Genomic DNA, 14853 nt, shown 5'->3' with positions numbered 1-14853 from the left:
AGATTATTGTGGCTAAGTAGCTAACCACATATTATGGATAGGCTGGTCAAGTCACATGTCAAGGAACTTAACCTTGTGTTCAAACCAAACCACAAGTGTTGCACTAATTTTGAGTTGACTAACTTGATGCACACCCTCCCGGTTGCGGTTTTTGTCGAAAGCTCAAACCCGTCTCTTGTTTCGTTCACGCACCCGTTTTCGGTTATTCCACCGTTAGGGACCGTGTCTTCGTCCTTCTGTTTCAACCGTTTGACCAGCCGCCACTATCCACCTTGGGTGCTAACGTTGTTGTCCGGTCAATGATGGTACTCAATGGAAAAGCCGATCATGAAAGCGTGCGTGTCATGTTTTCCAAGCCGGACCCGCGTATATTTAAAGATGCGATAATCCCCGTATCGTTTGTGGGCCCGCAAGTGGTCGAATTCCTTGTCTCGACTACCCGACATCCCAAAAGCATTGACATTCCGCTAATTCTAGGGAAATATGTCCCGTTTTGTAGCGAGTTAGATCTTAATAATTTGCTAAAATCAGCTGCCATGTTTGGGAATTATTATTTTGTTACGTTTTTGATTAATAATAACGCGGATGTAAATAATCGCGACGTGAATGGAAATTCGGTGATGTCGTTGGCGATTGGGTCCAAAAATGTGGATGTGGTTCGGGTTATAGTGGAGTCTGGTTTTGTGATTGACCATACGATTGACCGGTTTCTACATGAAGCGGCTATGGTGAAAGAGGTGGATATAATGGAAGTGTTGTGTATGAATTATTTAGATCTCGACATAAACTCGGTTGACTCACTAGGTCAAACGCCTCTACATATATGTGCGTACCGCGGTCACATTGAAGCACTCGAGTTTTTAGTTACATTAGGGAGTGATCTTAATGTTGTAGACAACAATGGGTGGACCCCACTTCATTGCGCATCTAGTGAAGGAAAAGTGACTGCTGTTGAGTTTTTGCTAAACTCGTGTAGTTATGTGAAGTACACATTAACCAAAGAGGGAAAGTCAGCAATAGCACTTGCATATGAAAATGATCATAAGGATTTATACGATATGTTGTATTTAGGAGACGCGTTACACAAAGCCGCAACCACAAACGATGTTAATGGGCTCGAGAAATGCTTAGCCGAAGGTGCGGAGGTCAATGGTAAGGACCAAAATGGGTGGACCGCTTTACATAGAGCGGCTTTTAAGGGTCATATTGAAAGTGTGGAACTTCTACAAGACCATGGTGCACGTGTTGATCTGGTGGATAACACTGGGTGCATCGCTTTGCATCGAGCTGTGGAAGTGGGCCACACTCAGGTGGTCTTGCTACTAGTGGCTCGAGGAGCTAGGGCAAACATGAAGTCTCTTGTTGATCATATGGTTTTTGATTTGGATTGTGCTAAGAATCATCATTCACTTGTGGCTTCTCTTTGCTAAAGGGCATTTTCATCATTATTGTAATCTAGAATTGATATCTTTGTATGTAGAGTCAATAATCACAAACACAATCTTGATCTTAGAAAATGAAAACCTGAATATAGTTTGGACACACTTTGATTATTATTATTATTATTATTATTATTATTATTATTATTATTATTATTATTATTATTATTTCAAATAATATTCTTTATTTGTATTAGCTACAACCAAACACTATCTATTCAAATACCGTCAAGTGCGTTATAGGTACTTTTGGGGTGTTTGGGCATTGCAATTTGAAAAGGACTTATATGATATAAAAGTCGGATCTGTGTCTGGATATGCTTAATTGGACATTTTGATCAAACAAAAGAAAAATAAATAAATAATAATATATGATTCTCTTCACATGTCCTTATTCTAGCCTATCCACATAGGATTCCATGTAATCACATTTCCATATCCATAATTTCCACATGTTCACAATTATTTTTAATCCACTAAATTAAAATAAGCTTTCCAATTTAATTCAATTAACTCTACAATTAAATCTATTTATTCAAATGAATGCAATTAACTCCATGATTAAGTCTATTTATTCCAATTAATAACCACCTTGTCAATGATTTAATTTACTCTTGAGGAAAAAAGAAGAGCCGGTGAATGGTGATCAAACCGAATGTTCTTTAAGTTTTATTTATTTATTTATTAAGAAATGACATGAAAAATGCTATAAAAATATAGATGTCTCTGAAAATTATTTATAAAAAACACTTTAAAAGATAAAAGAAAAAAGAAAAAAGAAAAAAACATTCTTTAGAACAATTAGGAACATTTAAAAAAATTAAAGAAAGCTGTTTACAAAGAAATTTTCGAAAACTTAATGTGATACAGTTTAAAGTTGGTATGTATTTGTAAACTTAGTTTTCAATTAATATTACAAAATCTTTTACTAATATGTGTTTTTTATTTTTTTTAGGTCTAATGGTTCATTTATGTTATATTATTTCTTATTCATTGCATTGTTTATTTATAAAGTATTTTCTTTTTATGTTATAGATATAGTTTAAAATCTGAAGAAACACCAGTCGAACCCCGACCGATTACTGGTAACCTAGGGGTTGGAGAGCTGTTTCCCACGAGGGGTTAGACCCTTGGAAGATGGTTCTTCTGATAACCTGCAAAACAGACACCGTGAGCTCGTCACTGAGAAGGGGGGGTTCCTCCTTGTGACCACCCTCCGGCGTGAGAATCAGACTAGATTGCTCTTTAAATATAAAAGTATATTAAGAGATTGCTAGAGCAGATATCAGGTATATATGATGATAATATGATAAGATGAGATGGTCATACCCTTTGGGGTATTTATAGCCGAAGGTAGGTTTCCAAGGGGTTTAGCCGGCCCAACACGCTACCAACTGTAACCTATGCACGTGCCCTGCCTGTGAGTGGTGGATAGGTAGCGGCTGACACAGAGCAGGCGTGTCGTGCACTCTTCCTCTTCTGCCAACAACAGGCTAGGCACGTGGTATGGCAGGAGTTGGTGGGTAGGCGGCGGCTATTGGTCACAGTGCTGTGGCGTGCTGTCTGCCATGCTGCTGTCAGTGAGCTGTCGCATTCTTGGTCAGATCTTTTGTCTGTACCTCGTCAGGTATCACACAAAAGATCCTCCATCATACGGACTGGCTCATTTAGGCGGGAGTTTTCCCCCTCCCGCCTTTGCTCATTCCTTCAGGTGACACTGGGGAGAGTTAAGTGCCTAGTGCGTGTAGCCATGCTGCGCGGGTGGCCTTCACTCATGGCTTGTATCCGAGGCTGCGGGAACAGGCGGAGTCCTTCACCATGGGAGGCATTTCCTGCGGGACCAGCTTGCATACTGCGCGTAAGGACGTCACTTCTCTGAGCATGGTTGGTCCTGCGGATCCAGTTGGTCTCTGCGCAGACGTCCCTGTTTAAGGTGAGTCTTGCGGGTCCAACTGGGCTCTGCTGGGACCTACCTCTTCAAGTCCCCCCAGTCCAATGTTCTTCTCATGCGTGTTTAATAAAGTGAGGTGAACTTTTGGACTTAAAAGGGGTTTTGAAAAGGGTTTTGTAAGGTTTTCCATGGGAAGTTCTTGTCACTTGCAGAAATGCCCGAGTTTCCTGCTTGGTCTTTGGGTATGATGCGGGTAGGTCTGTAACCTCCTCGCAAGTCAGGAGCATTGAGTCCCAGTTGTGTGGATTCTCCATGAGGTTTTGGTAGTTTTGAACATAGTGATCAATTATGTTAAAACCACCAATTCCATCCTGGAGCTTTAAACAACGTAGTTCTCGACGTTCCCGCTATGCGGGGATGTTATTTCCTTTTCCGCAAGCATTGCCCAGAAGATCCTTCTTGGTTTCAATTCCCAGCGGAGCGCTAGGTATGTGAAGGGTTTTGCCTTAACACTGTACCTGCGCTCGTCTTACGGTTACTTTACTTCCAAGGTATTCCTGGCGTCAATTCCCTGCGGGTGCTAGGTATGTGAAGGGTTTTGCCTTTACACTGTACCCGCACCTGTCTTATAGTTGGTTGCCGAGGTACTTGGCTTCAATTCCCTGCGGGTGCTAGGTATGTGAAGGGTTTTGCCTTAACACTGTACCCGCATCCGTCTTATGGTTACTTGTTCGCCAAGGTTTTCTTGGCTTCAATTCCCTGCGGGTGCTAGGTATGTGAAGGGTTTTGCCTTTACACTGTACCCGCATCCGTCTTATGGTTACTTGTTCGCCAAGGTTTTCTTGGCTTCAATTCCCTGCGGGTGCTAGGTATGTGAAGGGTTTTGCCTTAACACTGTACCCGCATCCGTCTTATGGTTACTTGTTTGCCAAGGTAAGGGGGTATTTTCCCGCTTCTTTTTAAATTTTGAATTTTGAAATTCGAAAGGTTGGTGGAAAGATAGGAACAGTCCAAACCTCTGAAACGTCGCGCGACGGTTTCTTCTGACTGTCAGGACGTGCAGGAAGTTATGGTGACGTGACATTATATGGTCATTCCAGACGCTTTTTCAGGCGCGTGGCCGCGAAATTACTGGCACACGTCCTGTCAACAGCTGTTGCCAGTCTGCTTTTTGCCACGTGTCATAGTTTCATTGCACCTTCGATTTCTCTCTCCTTCGCATTAAATTCACCGCATTAATTGCGATTAGTATATAAAGGGGGAGAGGGTTATTTGCAATTCACACTTTTCACTTTCATCTCTTCTTCTCAAGTAATTTCCGGTGAATTTTTCTGTTCAGTAAAGCATTACCCTGAAATCTCTTTTCATCTTTCTTCCACTATGCCTTCTCATGATGCTGATGACCAGAAGACTGCTGGCGAATGCCAGTGCTCTCTTCCTGTCGATCTGTACCAGTATATCGTCAGGAAGTTCATGCTCGAGTCTCTCGAGCCTGAGTTTCCTGAACCCCACCATACTGTGTACGATGCCCCTAGTGGCAAGATCGGGGTTTATGCTGCATTCTTTGTCTACGGAAACCTTAGGTTTCCGTTGACAAAGTTTGTGTACCGTGTTCTGGAGAGGCACGGTGTGCACCTGACAGAGGTGCACCCCATGGCCATTGCCAAGGTCCGGCACTTTGAGTGGGTGTGCCGGATACTGGGCCTTGAGCCCCTCGTTGACCGTCTGATGACCTTCTACACTTGGAGGTGCATCCAGGGGTGGTACACTCTTACAACCCGTATCAAGGGTTTAAAGATTTGTACCACCGAGCGGAGTCTTCGCTCGTGGAGAAGAGAGTTCTTCTTCATATCCGCTCGCGCCATCCCCATCGCCATGAAGTTCAAGAATGGCCAGGCGCTTCCGAACCTTCCCGCCCTCAACTACGAGGAGGCGGAATGGTTCTCGAAGATATCCCGGGTCCATTCCCCGGTTTTCCGTTTTCCGGAGTCGGCGATGGTGATGCTGGGGATGAGCCGGGTGTGGAAGGCGGCGAATGCGGATAAGGTTCCGATCGTCCTTGAATATGGTTCGAACTCTGTCCCTTATGGTACGTCTTGTTTCATTTTGCTGACTTCGATTTTTTCTAACTTTCTTGTTGATTTCAGAGGGGAACGATCTTCAGTCGCTCCTGAACCCGCGGGAGGAAGATGGTCCCGCGCGGATGGGTACTCGTGCTCTGGACGAGAACGAGTTGCCCATCTTAGAGCAGACCGCGGGTCGGTTCGTGGAGGTTTACCCGCCAGGCCAAGAGATCCTGAGCCACCGACGGCCAGGTAAGCCTATCTTCTACCCTGAACCTCTCAATGCTGTGCCTGCTGCTGGAGTTGACATTTCTTCTTCTGAGGAATCCGCAGAAGGTCCTCCACTGGTGCGGAAGAAAAAGGCTGCCGTCGGGAAAGGCAAGGAGAAGGTGGCCTCTACGCCCGACCCGGTAGTCCTATCTGACTCGGAGTCAGATAGTGCAGAGGTGGCGGGGGAGCCCGGTGGTGAGGAGACCACCGCTCCGGAGGCTGTAGCGACGACGACGGTTACCGGTGTCAAGAGGCCGGCTCCATCGGGTTCGCCCCCGCTCGTCCGTACGTTCAAGCTCAAGAAACCCCGTAAGTGCCCCCATAAGTCTTGTCTAGATTTGTTGTTTCAAATAAATTTCTAACACTTTTGCTTGTGCAGGTGTGGATGTTGACGCATTCCAGGGTGGAGTTGGAGCAAGTATTCCTCCGCCAATGAGGGAAGGCTCGGTCAGCCTTCCCGAGGCGTCGACCCAGGCGTCTGCGCCTGCTTCCGTTGGTTCCAGCCTTCCCAAGGCTGTTCCAGCTGAGAAGGTGTCTCCGCCGGCCGTGAGTGCAATTTTTACAGCATCTTTCACGGAGCCGGTGGTTACTGTTGCTGAGGAGGCGACGCCAACAATGGCTACCACAGCGGCTGCCACTATACCTGCGCCACCGGCACCGACGGCCGGACCATCAGGTACGCGCCGGGCTTCCCGCCGATCTATGCCACCTTCCCGTCTGCCTGACCTGTTGGATGGATTTCCTTTAGGTTCAGGTGATGGGTTTGGCGGCTATCGGCCTGTTATTGACCCTACAGGTACGTAGGGTTCTTTTTCCTTTGTATATTTTTGTCATCTTTTCCTAACTGCCTTTGTTTCTTTTGCAGTGTCGGATTCCAATGAAGTGTATGTTCCAAGATGGAACATACGCCGAGGAACAACCCTTCGCACCCCTGTGGAGTGCGTGGATTGGGCTCGCCACGCTGCTCCTCATGGTGCGTTGGGGGAAGCCATGGCTAGCTACCAGGAGGGTAGGCTAACCAATGAGCTTCGGGTTCTCCAGGCCCGGACGCAGCCCCGCGTCGAGCTGCTTTGTCGTGAAAACGACAAGTTAAAAGCAGCTCGCGCCAAAGATGTATCTGAAGCGCGGGCTCTTCGGGAGGAGAACCGGCAGTTGGCCGCTGCCGCAGCCGAGAAGGAGAAGGCATTCAAGGCCCTCGAGGTTGAAGTCCAGGCGCGACTCGAGGCCCGCTCCAAGGCTGCCCAAGCTGTGAATGAACAGCTTCGGCTGGCCAAGGAGACTGCGCGAAACTCAACTGAGAGGGCTGCCAAGGCTGAAGCTGTTGCTGAGCCGCTTCGCGAAGAGAATGAGCAGCTTAAATGCAAATTAAAGGCTCTTCAGCATGCTCATGACGCCTTGGCAATGGAAGATGCCAAGAAGCTGCAGGAGATCCTTGACCAGAGGGGGGTGCTTGACCGCACTGAAAGGAAACTCAAAAGCGTCGAAGAGGCTGCCGCCAAGGAAGTTCAACTTGCCAACCTTGATAAGAGCGGAGCCGAACGTGCTTACAAAGAAAGTCAAGCTACCCTCCAATGGCTGCTTCGAGAAGCGTTGCCTCAGGTATCTTTAACTTTTTCTTTACGCTTTCTGTTCGTAATTAGAAAATGTTCTAACTTGTATTCTCTTGTAGGTTGTGCGTCGGGTCCTTTCGGAGACCTCTTATGACGATGCGATGAGCACAGCCCTCAACGCTTCTCATGAGGATGGGGAGAAGACTGGCTTCCTGCTTGGTCTAGGGTTTGCTGAGAGAGGCTTTCCGCCCTCCAACTTCCCTTTATTCAATGTTAATACTGAAGCTGCTTATGACCAAGCTGTGAACCAGTACGCTGCCTTCCCGCATCCAGTGGTGGAGAAGGTGAACGAAGCTGCTGCTGCTGATGATGGGCTAAACATCCTTAAGGCTTTCCTTGGGCAGCCGCGCTCTGACGGTGCTGGTCCAAGCGGAGGTGGCCCTGAAGCCTGATCCTGAAGATCCCTTCCCACTGCTAGGATAGACTTAGCTTTGTATAGATTTCTTTTAGGCGGGTAGTTACCCGGCCACTGTTGTAATATATCATTGAAATATACGATTGTTATTCCTTTCATTGGATTCTTTGCTTTATAAACTTATGACTTGCATACTTAGTTTAAAATAGCAATTTTCCAAGTGTTTAGAATAAGAACCTTCGAACGTGGTTGATAGTGGGTTAAAGTTTCGCTTCCTCCTTCGTGATTGTGCGGGTAGAACCGTCACTTGCACTTGGTAGGATGGCTAAACTTTAACTTTTATCTAACCTGCGTGTAGGTTTTTCTTACTTTTTGAGGATAAGTTAACCTTTGAACGTGGTTGATAATAGGTGTGAAGTTTTTCTTCCTCTTTCGTGATAGCGCGGGTAGAACCGTCACTTGCACTTGGTAGGATGGCAAAACTTTTACCCATACCTGACCTGCGTGTAGGTTTTTCTTACCTTTTTAAGAATTTTGTTTTGAACCGTTCGACGCGCGGCTGTCGATAGGTTAGTGTTCATCTTCCTTTCATGATTCGTGCGGATAGACCGGCACTTTCATTTAATGGAATAATTGAACTCCTTCAACTGACCTGCGTGAAGGTTTGCCACGTTATTGGGTTCGTGCGGGTAAGACCGCCTTCCCATGCAACGACTTCACGTAATGTGAATGCCGTCACCAGTGTTGGATAGTTTTAACCGTTCGACGCGCGGTTGTTGATAGGTTAGTGTTCATCTTCCTTTCATGATTCGTGCGGATAGACCGGCACTTTCATTTAATGGAATAATTGAACTCCTTCAACTGACCTGCGTGAAGGTTTGCCTGTTGAGGATAAGTTAACCTTTGAACGTGGCTGATAATAGGTGTGAAGTTTTGCTTCCTCTTTCGTGATTGTGCCGGTAGACCCGTCACTTGCACTTAGTAGGATGGCATAACTTTACCCATATCTGACCTGCGTATAGGTTTACCTTTTCCTCTTAAGAATTTTGAACTGTCCCACGCGCGGTTGTTGATAGGTTGGTGCAGTTCCCTCGAATGATTCATGCGGATAGGCCAGCACTTTCATATGGTAACTTTTTTCTCCTTCAACTGACCTGCGTGAAGGTTTATCATGCTTTTTGGGTTCGTGCGGGTAGGACCGCCTTCCCATGCAATGACGTTTTTTGTAATTATGCGGTGAAAACCGGCATATTAGTGTGTACAAAAGTATAAATGTAAATCATCAGCTTCGACGTTTGAAAGAGAATCATTTCCATTAGAAGTGGCTCTTGGCCTTTTCTGTACAAATTGGAATTGATTACATGCAAACTGTGTAATTGAACTCCCTTCCATGTTGGGACAGGAGTGCCATCGAGCCGACACGCACCTGTTTCGGGATCTCGTTCTTTATGCAGCATGTAGTCTCCATATTGAAGCTGATTTTTTATTCATGTTTACCCCAGCCATGGTTCCACACGCACCTGCCTGCTTAGCTTTTATTTCGCCACGAGGTGTGCGAGCGTCCCATCTCTGACGAATGTTTCGACCATGTCTTTTACGTCTATGCATTCTTCAGTGTTGTGGCCTTTTGTTCTGTGATAGTCACAGTACTTGCTCCGATCAGCATCGTGACGATGTCGGATTACTGGAGGCTTTGGCCATGGGAGCTCTTCAGTAGCAAATATGTCAGTGACGCTTTTGGTAAGTGGCGTCCATCTGGAGTTCCGGTGCAGCTTTACATTATCCCTTTCACCCAATCGATGCTGTAAGCCGGATGAGGTGTCAAAGTTTACCCTTGACTGCCAAATGCCTTGCTTCCGTTTTTTGTTCAATCGGGCGGTGAGGATGTTGTCCTCTCTCGTCCTCTGGGTGTAAAGGTTTGTGCTCTGCGGAAGGTCTCTACCCAGTTGCTTCTCCGTTTCCGCATAGCGTTTAGCTGCTGTCATGATGCCATCCCATGTGGATGGCATTCCATCTTTACCCGTTAGGGTGCGGATAAGCTCTGGGTCCTGCGCGCCCTGGATGAAGGCTGCGCGAACAAGATCCTCGCTGATATTGCCCAAACTTAACTTCTTTGAGTTGAAGCGAGTGATGAAGTTTGGTAGAGATTCATCTTCTTCCCGTATGCATTTGAGGATTGTCCATTGCTCCTCGGTATACTTTCGCTGCTGGCTGAAGTGTTGGCTAAACTTCTGCTGGAAGTCTGCCCAGTCGTAAATGTGGTTAACCGGTAAACGATCAAACCAAACCCTAGCAGCCCCCACCAGCGTCATTTGAAACATGTAACACCACGTGGGTTCCGTCCAGTTGCTGACGGTTTGCCCCTGCTATGAACCTGTTCAAATGGTCGTCTGGGTCGGACATACCATCATAAGTGCCTATGTTGGGCATTTGTTTGGCACTTTTTGGGGCAATTGCTTCCGCAATGTCCCTTGCAAATTTGGACGTTCCCGCATTTGCAACGTTCGGTCTGTACGTTTTGGAGAAGTCTCGTGGACTTCCACCTGTGCTTTTTGGTTTGAAGGCTTGTCCAAAATGCCTTCTCGGTTGGGAATCCGTTTCCTTACGCTTCCCTTTTGCCCTATGGCGAGGGTTCGCGTCGGAGTCGGATTCCTCCGAGTCATTGTCCAAGTATTCTTCGAATTCGTCGGCCTGTTGGACGGAACGCAAGCGTTCGTCCAACTCAGCTTGGAATTCCTTTTGTCGTGCCTCCGCCCATGTCTTAACTTCCTCGAGAGTTTGGCGGGGGAGTCTTGTTCGTTTTTTAAACTGGGTATCGGTGAATCCCAGTGGGCGATTATTTACTGCACTTGCCCCAGCTTGGGTAACTGGGGTAGTGTTCGTAAAATTTACTTCACTTGCCCCGGCTTGGGTAACCGGGGTAGTGTTTGTAAAAACTGTGTTGCCGGTATTCCCTCCAGTAGCTGGGGTTGTGGTTACCGGAGTCTCTTTAACCATCTTTCTAAAAGTTTGAAAAAACTGGAGAAAAATGAAGTTCTAGCTTTATGCACGGATGGCGCCAATAAAGAAACACCAGTCGAACCCCGACCGATTACTGGTAACCTAGGGGTTGGAGAGCTGTTTCCCACGAGGGGTTAGACCCTTGGAAGATGGTTCTTCTGATAACCTGCAAAACAGACACCGTGAGCTCGTCACTGAGAAGGGGGGGTTCCTCCTTGTGACCACCCTCCGGCGTGAGAATCAGACTAGATTGCTCTTTAAATATAAAAGTATATTAAGAGATTGCTAGAGCAGATATCAGGTATATATGATGATAATATGATAAGATGAGATGGTCATACCCTTTGGGGTATTTATAGCCGAAGGTAGGTTTCCAAGGGGTTTAGCCGGCCCAACACGCTACCAACTGTAACCTATGCACGTGCCCTGCCTGTGAGTGGTGGATAGGTAGCGGCTGACACAGAGCAGGCGTGTCGTGCACTCTTCCTCTTCTGCCAACAACAGGCTAGGCACGTGGTATGGCAGGAGTTGGTGGGTAGGCGGCGGCTATTGGTCACAGTGCTGTGGCGTGCTGTCTGCCATGCTGCTGTCAGTGAGCTGTCGCATTCTTGGTCAGATCTTTTGTCTGTACCTCGTCAGGTATCACACAAAAGATCCTCCATCATACGGACTGGCTCATTTAGGCGGGAGTTTTCCCCCTCCCGCCTTTGCTCATTCCTTCAGGTGACACTGGGGAGAGTTAAGTGCCTAGTGCGTGTAGCCATGCTGCGCGGGTGGCCTTCACTCATGGCTTGTATCCGAGGCTGCGGGAACAGGCGGAGTCCTTCACCATGGGAGGCATTTCCTGCGGGACCAGCTTGCATACTGCGCGTAAGGACGTCACTTCTCTGAGCATGGTTGGTCCTGCGGATCCAGTTGGTCTCTGCGCAGACGTCCCTGTTTAAGGTGAGTCTTGCGGGTCCAACTGGGCTCTGCTGGGACCTACCTCTTCAAAGAAATTTAAAGAAAGCTGTTTACAAAGAAATTTTCGAAAACTTAATGTGATACAGTTTAAAGTTGGTATGTATTTGTAAACTTAGTTTTCAATTAATATTACAAAATCTTTTACTAATATGTGTTTTTTATTTTTTTTAGGTCTAATGGTTCATTTATGTTATATTATTTCTTATTCATTGCATTGTTTATTTATAAAGTATTTTCTTTTTATGTTATAGATATAGTTTAAAATCTTTTGTAACATCTGAGGGTAAAAAACTTATGTCAAATATTTGTGTTGACTGAATGCGTAGTTTATATTTTATATTGTTTGTTGATATGTTTTCCACCCGTGTGTAACACGGGTTATTATCCTAGTAATAATAATAATGAAACATTCTATTGCATTTAGGTTGATTGTTTCATATAAGGAATTAGGACTAATAATTTATTACACGACTTGACACAAAATTGAATGACAATTTAATACCCGTTTATTATACACACAACATGTCTAACTAATTGCGTTAAATAGGATAACACACAAACTCGTTAGTTTTATGACCATATTTGTTTACAACATGGTTATGTGTGATACTTTTATATAATTGTTGAGTACAGTAATGTTATATATTTTTTTGTTTAAATTATTTTTATAATTGGCATGTTATACGTATAACTATGTGTTATTAGGTATACTTCTGTGTTGCTATATGTTACATTCATGACTTTATTTATAACTGTGCATCACTACATGGATATAAACATATAAATATTCGTGATATAAACGTATGGCGTGTAACTACGTACTCACTTTGTACGTTTCGAGCCATTTCTTCACTTCATACGAAACAGGGATAATCACATGCAATGCTGTTGAGACCGGATCGGTCCGGTCCGATCGGGATTCGGTCCACCGACCGGTCCAGTTCTATATAGCTCGTTCGGTTCCTAGAAAAGGCGGCCGGTTCGAATCGGTACACTGGTCTGACCGGGGAACCGGACCGGCTGAACCGGTTTACTATGTGAATTTTTATTTTTTTTTGAAAATTCTTTTTAACAGCCTTAGCATCATTTTGGGGGCAAAAGTTGTTCGACCGGTCCAACCGGGTCGACCAGTTGAACCGGTGAACCGATTGCTCATCCGGTTTATGTCCGATCCGGTCATGACAAGATTGATCACATGTTAAAAAACTAACCATAAAAGCAATATCCTTTCAAGTCTTAACACACCCTTAAACTTTGAAAAGATCCAATTTTTTATGGCAGCCCAATAACCCAATAGTGAAGTTTTACAGTTGCTTTATCTGGCCCAATTATTTTTGCCATAATGGGCTGCAACAATTTGCCTTGTATTAAGGGCTAACAGCCTAACATGTAAAAGATAATAAATTTTATCGATTAAATGCCTAAAATATATTTTATAAATCTTTTCTATTAATTAGCAATGGTGGTTTACAGGAGTCGAACAAAGCTCGAGCATGACTTGCTTAACTAAAAAGCTCGACTTGTTTAAAGTTTTCCAACATTGATCCCAACTCGGTCTCAACTCGTATATTTTTATTTATAAACTTTATGTTCAATTTAGTATATATTTTCTAATTATTGTTGTCACGACTTAATATATAGTATATTATGTGAATATATATATTTAATATATTAAGCAAGATTGTATATTCGGGAGCCTAGTCAAGATCGATATGCTCAAGTTTGAGCTCCTTTGAAATCCCTTCAATTCATGTTTTTAGTGAGCTGATCTCTATCTTAACAACCCGAGCCAATGTAGATAATGTATGACTAGCAATATAAGGGTGTTTGGTTCGTTGAAATCTACTAAAATTCATTGAAACAAATTTTGAATTATATATTTATTTCCCGTTTAATGTAGTATTTGTTGGAATTATAACATAAAATTTAAGGCATAACACCATAATATACTTGATATGAGTAGATCTGAATTGAGATGAATGATCTTATTATCTGAAACTAAAGATATTGAAAAATTATGATGAATGAATTAAATTGAAAGATTGGGACAGAATCTCTCAATCTCCCCTTTCTCATATGCCACACCCTTCAATAGGTTTTTTATTTCATTTAACAAATATACATATAAATATAATAATCTTTTTCAAAATCATTTTACAAGTCAACCCTAGCTTCAAAATCTTTAGTAAGAAGGTAGCAGTTTAGTTTAACAAAATGAAAAAAAAAAAAAAAAAGAGAGAGAGAGAGAGAGAGAATGTTACAAAATCAATTTCAAGTGGGATAAATATGAGAAAAGTATAAATATAAATTAATTACATATATTTAAGTAAAGATGGATACATGTGCAGAAAGCTATTTATGTTGTACGCAAAATTCTGCAAACTATTTATTACTTTCTTTAAATTATACACACTAAAAAAGCATAAATATAAAATATCTAAAAAATCATTGGAACAACAAGAACAAGTAGGCCTGTAAATAAGCCGAACGGTCAGTGAACTATCGTGAACCGTTTGATGAGAAGTTCGTTTATGTTTGTTTATTTAATAAACGAGCGAACATGAACAAAAAATGGTGTTCGTTTAATTAAACGAACGAACATGAACACATGTTCCATTCGTTCATTTATGTTCATGAACATTCGTTTATGTCTGTTTATTTATGTTTGTTTATGATTAATAGAACATAATTAAATATTATATGGATAGGTCATCTGTATTTATTAATTTGTGTTCATTTAAGTGTTTTCATATAAGGTCGTTTATATTTGTGTTCATTCACATTTGTTCATACATGTTCGTTTATCTTTGTTAAGTTATGTTCGTTTAGATTTTAAACAAATGAACGCAAATGTCCATTTTTAACTAAGTGAGCATGAACATAAATATTTGTTCGATTAAGTGTCCGTGTTCTTTTATAGTTAAATGAATGAACACGAACACGCTCTTGTTTGTGTTCATTTGATTCATTTACCAATTTTCATTATTCGCATTGATTAATACATCGATCTCGATCTCTAGGCTCTGCTGATTTTATTTGTGTTCATGAACCATTCGTGAACACATTAATTTCCTTAATGAACGAACATGAACATAAAATCTCGTTCGGTAAGTGCTCGTGAACCGTTCGTGAACATATTATTTGCTTAACGAACGAACACGAACAAGGCATTGTTCGTGTTCGTTCGGTTCGTTTACAGCCCTATTAGGTTATTAGGCTTTTGTTAATTGAAATCTTGTTAATTGATTTGTTCAATTAGGTT

General features: G+C 43.4%; 1 pseudogene; it reads left to right on the top strand.

Moving 5' to 3' along the window:
- LOC143541589 (protein VAPYRIN-LIKE pseudogene) lies at positions 1-1530 on the top strand (annotated as a pseudogene).
- Positions 1531-14853: the final 13323 nt, after the last annotated feature.

Source organism: Bidens hawaiensis, unplaced genomic scaffold, assembly GCF_021521415.1.
Source record: "Bidens hawaiensis isolate Kalapana, Puna unplaced genomic scaffold, B.hawaiensis_p1.1 tig00012615_1, whole genome shotgun sequence".
In the NCBI taxonomy this organism is placed as follows: Eukaryota; Viridiplantae; Streptophyta; class Magnoliopsida; order Asterales; family Asteraceae; genus Bidens; species Bidens hawaiensis.
The sequence above is the reverse complement of the archived record's forward strand: the minus strand, read 5'-3'. Positions and strand labels throughout refer to the sequence as shown.